Raw genomic sequence first — 9,770 nt, forward strand, 5'->3', positions numbered from 1 at the left:
AATCAAATTACAAATCATTAACAAAGAATGGAAATAATATTAATGCATGAGTAACTTAAATGACAACTCAACACCAACATCATGAACCAATGCCTCACAGGGATCACTCAAGTCGCTCAAAGTGTATATTAGGTAAATAACAAATCCCTCAAAGCAAATGCACAAGCCCCGCTCACCATAAGCTTGCTCATAAATCATATCTTCGCTACTGTGAATAAGTAAATACCAAAATCAAAGGGTCTTTACCAAGGTTGAAATGGGGCTAAGGTAAAGGTACGGAGATTTGGATAGAAGTGTGAAAGTGCTAGAATTCGTGCGATAAACAATAGTATATGCTCAAAGGATTAAATGCCTAAGATCACAAAAAGAATCATTCACTAAAATCCCTACTTCATAGAATAACGCTCGCAAATGCTCTAAATCCAATAAAAGATAAATAATTAAAGAGATTTGTTTATTATATATTCTTTTTTTTTCTTCTTCTTCTTTTTTTTTCTCCTTTTTTTTTATAATAATGAACTAGCAGCTTATTAGCGACCGCTGCATACAACTCGAATAAACATAAAGAATAACAAATACAAATTGGATCAAAGGGAGCATTTAAAATATCAAAAGATTTAGTGAATTTACCAACATAGCAACTAGCATTTTAATCCCACATATAGTCGAACATATCACAAAAAGAAATTCCGAGCATAAGGGTAAAGGAAAGATAAATGTAAAGAATGGTATAATTGGAAGTGTATAGGTGTAGATTATGAAGAAAAGGTTAAGGCTCAAAAATTGGCTAACTAATGGAAACATAAGGTGGTAGGCTTTTGGTCAAATGTGGGAATCCTAAATCGCCCAAATCATCTCATGGTATTCACAATATTCATGTAACTTCAACATGCATTACAAAGCAAGTTCTAGGAGCAAAGTTAAGTACAATGCACACTCAAACAAGAAATATAAAGAGCATAAGCATAATGAATGCTCAATCGGCTCAAAATCTCACTTTCGGGTGTGGTATTAGGTGCGATTGGTTCAAACATCATTAATTGAATCATTATTTAAGAAACACATGCATATGATATTATCAACGTTCTAAGTTAAGATTCGACAATTCGAAAATAATTAAATAACACCGGTTTAACCCGGCGGTTGATGTGTAAAACACCATAAATTGTTTTCCAAGGACAATGAACAACAAAGAAAAGTAACTACAATTCTATAAATCAAGTCATCAGTCACCAAAATTAGCATACTCAAGTGCATAAAAACACAATGTCCTAACATCTCCTAAAAATACACAACACCTAGCCATAGCAATTAAAAATCCATATGAGAGATTAGGGTTTACCCATAAGCACCCCACACTTAAAGAACACACTGTCCTCGGTGTAAAATGTTATGGATACCCCGCATGGAATGCTCAACTAAGAGAACAAAAGCAATACAATCCAAGTGCATGACATGTATGAAAAATAAAGTAAATAAATACAGGAAAAATAAAAAGATCTAGGGGATCGCCTGATCATCCATCGAGGCCGATGTTGTGGAAATTCGGTACCTCCTGGTAGAATCCGAAAATAATAAAATAAAGAAATAAAATCAAAACTGAAAATATGAAAACTAAAACTAATAAAATGTTTTAAAACAAAAGGTTAAAAAAAAATTAGAAATTAAAGATAAAAATTGGGGTGCCTCCCAAAAGCGCTTCTTTTTATGTGATGAGTCTTCTTACCGGACTCATGGTGAAAGGCAAATGGGCGTGATCGACGACCATCCATCCTTCTTCCAAGCAAATGGCTTCAAGTATCCGCTTAGAGGGATAATCGTCAATGTCCTCTTCCGACTATCAAGCAAGTCGCGATTATGATGGGCAAGACTAGCTCTCGTATAATTGCATGTAGTCATGATGCTCTAGGGCTCTTCCAATTTGAAAGCCGAAGTTTCACCAATTGGAAGGATTGACGGTTGGGCAATTTCTTCAGAACGTCAATGGTTTCCTCTAGTCCTTGTCTTGGTTCACTTGCTAGAAGAAACTCGAGCTCCTCCAAGACTTCTTCATTGGATAACTCATGCTCATCTTCCATCATCGAACGGACTTGTGGAAAATCCACCAAAAATTCCTCTAATCGCAACTCGAAGATCATCAATCATACATTCCAGTTGGTAGTCTTTCGGAGGATTATGTTTGCCTCTTCCTTTCCGGTTCCATCTCCATGTTCAAGAAATCGTCCCGCACATAAGCATCATCGTCAAACATAATAGATAAACCAGAAAAATTCTCACCCCGAACGCAAAGTGACGCTACCAAATGTTCCTCGGATTCGGTAGTGTTTGATAGAGTTCTCGATTGCTCTTCGGCCTAGTAACTTGAAGATTAAGCCTACTTGATGCTCTATGTTATTAATCGAGGCTTGTTGATCTTCAAGTATCCTCTCATTTGTTGGAATCTATCATCAAGACTTGTAATGAACCTCATCATCGGCCTCCTCCGACACTAACTCTTCATCTTGAGTTGAAGGTGCAAGAGTAGGTCACGATGTGGTTCGAGATTCAGTGGTTCCGGGCCATCTAAGCTCCATCCATAGGGTGAATGAGTACTCCACTCTTGATTATAGGTGCTTCCATACGAGTCACTTGGCCAATTGCCCGTATAATTCACCTGTTCACAGTTATAAGAATAAGGAGTAAAATCACTGCACAATGGACAATCATTACTCAAATGTAAACCACAACAAAATTCATAAAAGACTTGAGATGAAAGGATAGGAGAAGAGAGTTGATCGGTAGCCCTGCAAAACGATTCCACTCGAGCATCTAAAGATGCACGGGCATCCCAATTTTTAGCACTTTCTTGGTTCCTATTCTCATTTTCCAATGCGTCATACAAAGATTTTGAGTTTAGCATTGAACCTCCTTATCATTCACTATCTGAATCATAAACTTAAGCTAAATAAATATGTACAAATAAAATAAAATAAATAAACAAATAAAAATAAAAATCATAAAATAATAAGAAAGAAAAAAAAATGGCTAAATTAACAAATAGCAAATTTCACTCTAGTTTTCAAACAATTCCCCGGCAACGACGCCAAAAACTTGATGTCTGCTACTCGTGTTAGCTACAATCTAAGGCAGTGTACCTATCGATGCAGTCTAGCACTAATGGCGAGTATCAAGGTCGTATTCCTTGGGAAAGCGAAAGCCCAGAGTTACTCCTTTGTTCTTTGTTATATTAACCTAAAATGGATGATGAATAAATTCTAAACTAACTATTAACTACGAGCTAAGTTCCGAGGGAGATGCAGGAGTAATTGATAAGTGAAATAATCAAGACAAGAAGATAAACCCAAAGAGAATCTAAACTAGTTGGCAATCAAACAAAAGATAAAGGATCGGTGAGTCTAATTATGCTACCCGTGGACGAATTCTTAACCGAATTCGGTTTCTCTCTCGAGATAACCGAATTCCTAAACCTAATAACCTAAAGTTGGAATCTCTTCCTAACGATTGATTCTTAAATTAGCATTAAGCTTTAATCCGCCTCTATTAAGCTTTGTTAATTCTTAATCCGGCTAGTTAATTATCCTTATCTCTAAGCGATTATTAACCAGTTCTTGTTATTCAAAGTTCCAATTGCCAAACGGATTTCTCAATCTCATAAAGCAATCTAAACATCATAATTCACAACGTCTCATGAATAATGCATAATCTTATTAACACTGAAAACAAGAAGAATACAAAACCAACTCAAACAATCCAACAATATAATATCAAACCAACATAGCAAAGAAATCCCAATGGATTTAATCAATTTAGCTAAATATGTTCATGTTTAAAACAATCTAGGAAATCAATTACAATGAAAGATTAATGAAAATAAAACATGTACACCCTTTTCTCTTGAATTGGATGAACAGCTCCAAATCTAGATCTACACTTTGATTAATCTCCCAAACTGCCTCTTGAATTGCTCCACTACTGTTTTGCACTCGGAATCTTACGATTCCGGGATTCTTACTTACTGCAACTCTCTCTCGCACTCAGTATTGTGCAGGAACCGAACCAGCCACTAGGGCTCAATGTCACTCTTTCTCTTTCCCCCTCTTTCTCACCCTAAAAAATTTGTTTTCCTTATATATTTATTTCAACACGACCGTGGTCAAGCCAACATGGCCGGAGGCTAGGCCGTGCTGACACTGTGGATCTTACCACTTAGGTTTTCACCATGGCCGTGCCCCCGCCGGTGCTAGCCACCATGGCCTGTGGTGGCCTCGAAAACTGTGCCCAAACCCTTATTTTGAAGACCAAGTTTCGATGGTTGGTCACGGCCAGAGTCCAGGCCGTGATGGTCAGCACGGCCTTGACTCAGGCCGTGCTCAATGTGTGCAACGCGAGCTCTTGTCCGATCTTGATGAATTCTCGTCCATTTCCACACGTATTGATGTATAATTGCTTAAACAACGATGATGGTCCTATAAATGTTCCTGAAATGCAAAAGAACACAAAACACGGGTGATCTGGGAATAAAAGCACAATAATTGCTAAGAACATACGCAATAATATGCAAGCAAATATGTGTAAAACTATGCTTATCAATAATCAATTTGCTAACTATTTTCTAATTAAAGTCAACACCATTTGCTAATTAAAATTTATCATTCCTTAATAAATTCTTTTATAAAATATTATTTACTAATTCTTTCATAACTCTCAAATATAGAATTTAATTCATATATTTATATTGGAAAAAAAATTATGTGACCCAATATATATATATATATATATATATATAATTTATCCCAATTCAATTACTCAAAATAAAGCTAAATTAAATTAAATAAAAACTCGTTATTAATTATTACTAAAATAATAGAGTTAAATAGTGGAGACAATCTTAAGATGCAATCCTTAAGGAATAGATGTAGGTCTTAGTATCGAACCAAAATAAATCTTTGTGTTGATCTCTATTAACTTCCAATTCATTAGATATCTGATACTACTATATGCTTTGTTAGTTATCTATTACATCTTAAACACTAGAATTTACTACTTAGACATCTAACTATTTTTAAAAGGAACATTAGATAGCTTTCTCTTTACATCCTCTCACGCATATAATCTATAAGAATTTACAAGTTATGGTAATTGAGGTGTCAGTTGAAATAGTTGGCTTACTGCTGTAGATATCTAACAGTAAGCTTTTTGAACTTAGTTAGATATTTGTGCAGTTAGCTTCAAATTTACAATAAAACTTCTGCAAAACTTTCTTATAAGCGTTTGATAAACTAGTAAGGTATCTAAGTAGAAGATTTTGAAAAATCTAATTCACCCTCCTCTTGAACGTTTATTCCGCACTTTCAAAATATTTATGTGCACTCTCTGCTCTTAATTTGGTGGCAGAAAAATATTTTTACCCATCCACCAATAAAATGACATTAGTTTATTGTTGTTATAGTATAATGCCTATGAAATACCTTTAAAGTATTTCAATATCATTAGTTTTTAAATAGCATCTAAATTTCTTTTATTAGTTTATTTACTCAATAGTGTTTTTTATGTTATTTATATTTATTTATTATATATTAGATGTATAATAAAGTAATATTATAATGGGGATACAAATCAAGGAAATGACAAAGTTAAAGGAAGAGTTGGTGAGAAATATAAAACTTGGACAACTGAGGAAACTAACGAGTTACTGAAACTTATGATTGATACTACGAATCAGGGTTAGCGCGATAGTAATAACTTGTTAGGTAAAGGAACTGTTGAGAAAAGGATACTCCCAGCTTTGAATGAAAAACTTGGATGTGATAAGAATTATTTTTAATATTTAAACCATTTAAAATTATTTAAATAAAGATACAATAGTTATTGCAATCTTTTACATGATAGCTCTGAATTTGGATGGGAACATAAAATTTACTGCTCCGGATGAAGTATGGGAGGATTAATTTAAGGTAATTATTTTATTCAAAAATATATATACAGTAGTACTTTTTATTTATTTGTTGATGTTTGCTTTTGTTTAATTTTGAAGAATCTATGTTTTCTTTTTTATTTTACCTATTATTTTAATATCTATAAACTTATATATTAATATTTTTTTTATCTTGATCAGTCTCATCCTATCTATAGAAGCTATCACACTGACACTTTTGCAAAGTATGAAGACTTAAAAATTGCAATTGGAAATACCGCAATTGGAAAAAATGCAATTGGATTAAGGGAAGTTACTGATGCAAGAACACTTGAGGAAGAAGAAAATAAAGGGTTCTGCTTTAGATGAGTTGATTTATGATACTAATATTGGGACATTCATACATAATGATGTGTAAGACTCTTTGTATCAATTTCCATCTTATGGATACTCCACTTCACTGCTATCCTCTGATATCATTAATTTAGATATCCCTCCAGGATGCAAAAGATGTAGTAGAAGTGAGTTTGAAGAAAAAAAAAGAACTTCTTCTGGGTCTAATAATAATCAAGTAGATATTGTAAACAAACTCACTTATTCTAATAAGTTGGCTGAAGCTATTAAGTCATTTGATAGTAGTGAAGGCCGTTGTTGGAATCTTATCAAAGAAATATTTTGGGATGTTTATGTATTGTATTTATTTCTATATTAGTTTTTATAATAATTAATATGCTTTAGAATTTGTGTCATATAACTTCTAATAATTAATATATTTATACATAGATTATTATTTTTCTTAAGTGATTCTATTTATACATCTTAAAAATAAATGGAGGTGATGAAGTAGACAATCAAAGGATAGAAGCAGAAGAAGTAAAAGAAGAAGAAATGGAAGAATAATGGTATGAAACTTTTAAACATTTGTTGGCAGCAATTCAAGCAATTGTATGTGTCTTGAATAAGCTTATAACTACTATGTCCTTTATCTAGATCCAAAAACTTCAAACGGATACGATTATATACATAAAATATGATAGGAAATCACCTCCTTAGTAACCATACACCCCAATAACTAATAAGTTATGATATATATGGAATGCAAGAAAACACCCTCCAATCAAGATGATTCTAAATCCTAAGGATCCCTCAAAAGAAGTTTATAAAACTAATTTCAATTCTTATTGATTCTAATAATGAAATTAGCACTTGAATCTAATCCCAATGCCATAAACCCAAAGCAATTTGATAAGTAAAGAATCAAAAATAAGATTTTAGTTAAAGAAGCAAAAAACTAAAAGAAGTTTGATAAGTTTAAAGGTCATGTAAGATCTTAAGCAAAAACACTCATAAGCGTATTATAGTATATCAATAATCAAAAGCTTTTTATAAATGTAGCTTAGCTTGGTATTTGTAACCAAAGCTAAACCTAAAGAAACCCTAGACATGTCTAAACACCTCATATAACTCATTACTAACACATAATTAAAAATATAGTTGTTGGATACTTAACTCTCATATTTGTAACACCAAAATAATAACTCTCACACTTAAATATAAGTTACAAAATTAAAAATACACTAAATTATACCTAATAAGACTTAATAAAATGTGTATTAACCTTATATAGACTAATCCACTATTATTGAATCTTGAGAAAAGCAATATAATAGGGACATGGCTTTAAGCACGGCCATGTTGCACCCCCCACTTCCTTTTAATTTGAAGACCAGTACCTGACACGGCTTTAAGCATGATCATGTTGTATCTCATGCTTCCTTCTGATTTGAAAACCAGTATGTGACATGGCTTTAAGCACGATCATATTGTATCCCACGCTTCCTTCTCTTGAAAGGGCAGTAGATGACACAACTTGAAGCATGCCCATGCTTCATCCCATACTTCATTCTTTTTGGAATACATTGAAGACTTTACTTCTAAGGCCTTTGGTTTGGTTTTGATTGGTCCATATGCCCTCCATGAAGCTTAACAAAGCTTCTTGCATCCTCTTGGTCTTAGATCTTATCAATGGACCTTGAAGATCAAAGAATCTTTAGTTGAATCAACCCTTTTTGCATCAAATATTAAATGAAGATCCATCAGAATTTCAACAAGTATATAGAATGTATCGTAGTATGTTTCTCAAAATATGTAGGATTATTAGAGAAAAACACCCTTACAAGATATAAGGTATATTTGCATCGAAAAAATACTTGCAGCCTTTCTACTCACTGTCGGTTAAAACTCTAGATATTGCTTAGTTCGTAAAACATTTGGCTGTTCACATTTCATTGATAGCCAAAATTTCAACAAAATTTTGAGAGAATTAAATAAAATTGCAATAGAAATGATGGCTAAACTAAGTTTCTTAGTTCTAGAAAAAAATTAGAAAAAGTACAAGATTATATCCTTACTTTAAAGGAAGTATGTTATCAATTTTTAATAGTACTTTATTATTCTACTACTTATTATAGTAAGCATTTTATTAATATTATGTTATTCTAATTAAATATTTTTATATTAATTCAGGATTGCATTAAAGCTATTGATGGTACCTATATTCCTGCAATGGTTACTAGACGTGACATTAGTACTTATTGCAACCATCATGAAATAATTTTGCAAAATATTTTAACAGCTTGTAACTTTGATTTAAATTCATATATGTGCTTAGTGGGTGGGGATGATCTACATATAATTCAAAAGTGTTAAATGATGCTCTATCAAGGAGTAATGGACTTAAAGTGTCACAAAGTACTTTTAATCTACTTATTACAATTTTAGTTTATTTTCATTTTTTATATTTAAATTTAAATTTTATCATGTTATTTATTATACATATGTTAGGTAAATATTTTTTGGTGGGTTTTGAATTTTCAAATCGACTACAGTTTTTTGCTCCTTCTCGAGGTGTTCGCTATTGTCTTCAAGATTTTCACGATCAAGGTCGTCATTCTGAAATGCAAATGAGTTGTTCAATCTTCATCATACTTCTTTAAGAAATTCGGTTGAGAGATAATTTGGTATCTTTAAATTGTGATTTACAATTTTTAAAATAGCTTTTCCATTTCCATACAGCACACGAGCAAAGCTATTATTGGCATGTGCAGGATTGCATAATTTTCTTCGAAAAAAGTGTCATTCGAATGAATTTTTGATTGAACCAGATAATAAAATTTTATCATCTTCAACTATAGCAGTTAATCAAGAAGAGGATTTTGAACTACTTATTAGGATACAAGAGCAACAAAAAAATACTGTGAATGAATGAAGGACTACTATAGCTACTAATATGTGGAATGATGTTGAGTATGTGGATAATAATAAATATTAATTTTTTAAATTTTAGATAATAAATTTAAGTTTTATTATCTGTTCTTTTAATTAAAGACATCTACTTTTATTGATTATTTTAAAATTCATTTTTATCATATAATAAAAATTAATTTATTACATCAAAATATATATATTAAAATCAATAAAAAAATTTTAATGTCTATAAAAGTCGTAAATATATATAAATCTTTTTTTAAAATAAAGTCTATAAAATTTATTAATAAATATATAAATTCTATATTTTTTGGGGTTATGTTCTCATGTTGACAGATATACCCCTCTTACGGGGTTGTTTCTTGACATTGATAAATATAACCCTCTTCCGGGGTTGTTTTCTCATATTGACAAATATACCACTTTTTTGGTGTTATTTTCTCATGTTGAAAGATATACTCCTCTTACGGGGTTGTTTTCTAATATTGACAAATATACCCCACTTACGGGATTGTTTTCTCATTTTGAAAGATATAACCCTCTTACAAGGTTGTTTTCTAATATTGACAAATATACTCTTCTTACGGGG

At 31.9% G+C, this 9,770-nt stretch overlaps 1 pseudogene; it reads left to right on the forward strand.

The window, feature by feature from the left end:
* The first annotated feature begins 7,791 nt into the window (after positions 1–7,791).
* LOC125370015 lies at positions 7,792–9,182 on the forward strand (annotated as a pseudogene).
* Positions 9,183–9,770: the final 588 nt, after the last annotated feature.

This window comes from Ricinus communis, chromosome 5 (assembly GCF_019578655.1).
Source record: "Ricinus communis isolate WT05 ecotype wild-type chromosome 5, ASM1957865v1, whole genome shotgun sequence".
Lineage (NCBI taxonomy): Eukaryota > Viridiplantae > Streptophyta > Magnoliopsida > Malpighiales > Euphorbiaceae > Ricinus > Ricinus communis.